The sequence below is a fragment of the Sinocyclocheilus anshuiensis genome, unplaced genomic scaffold (genome assembly GCF_001515605.1).
Source record: "Sinocyclocheilus anshuiensis isolate Anshui unplaced genomic scaffold, SAMN03320099.WGS_v1.1 scaffold517, whole genome shotgun sequence".
Lineage (NCBI taxonomy): Eukaryota > Metazoa > Chordata > Actinopteri > Cypriniformes > Cyprinidae > Sinocyclocheilus > Sinocyclocheilus anshuiensis.
Window position 1 is genome coordinate 403156 of NW_015536535.1, and position 733 is coordinate 403888.

A 733-nucleotide genomic window follows, 5' to 3' on the forward strand; every position below is an offset into this window, starting at 1 on the left:
GAATGGGAGAGCACCACAGATATAGTTTTCCCATTTGCTCAAATAGCAAAAGAAAAACTCCACGATAGTGTTTTCTTGACTTTCAATAAAAGGAAAAAAATTGAGAAAGACTGATAACGGCTGTCAGAAGAGAGAACAATGTCAAATTTACCATCCCTCCCATAGACGCTGCATTAGAAACACCCTCGCATTAGCGTTAACTGATTTTTTTGTAATTTGATGCAAAGGTGATATAGTACAAAGAACAGTGTTATAAATGTACATACATTTAAAAAAAAATACAAATATGAAAGACTTTCGAGGATTTACGATGCTGATGACCGTTAAACGCGTCATCACATCCAGTGTGGTTGGATGCATTGATGACACACATATTCCTATCATCGCGCCTTCTGAAAATGAAAGCCAGATGGAAGGGTAGTGCGAGAGAGGCTATATGCCGTAACCACCACCACAGCTGTTAAATAAATACAAATGATTCACAGTTAATTTGGTCATCTTTATTTCCTACAAATAAAAAAGCATCACTTAATCTTTTCCATGCTGGATTTTTATATGGGTATTGTGGCCATCTCCTCTTCATCTGTCAGTGGTGCTGGTGCAGGTTCTCCCCCCATTTTACGAGTCTCTGCCTTCTTGCTGTTGGCTGAATAGAAGTCAAATGTTTATTTCATTACACTAATTAAGAAATGTATGTTGGATTAGAGAACATTTAATTATGTGAAAAGAGCAT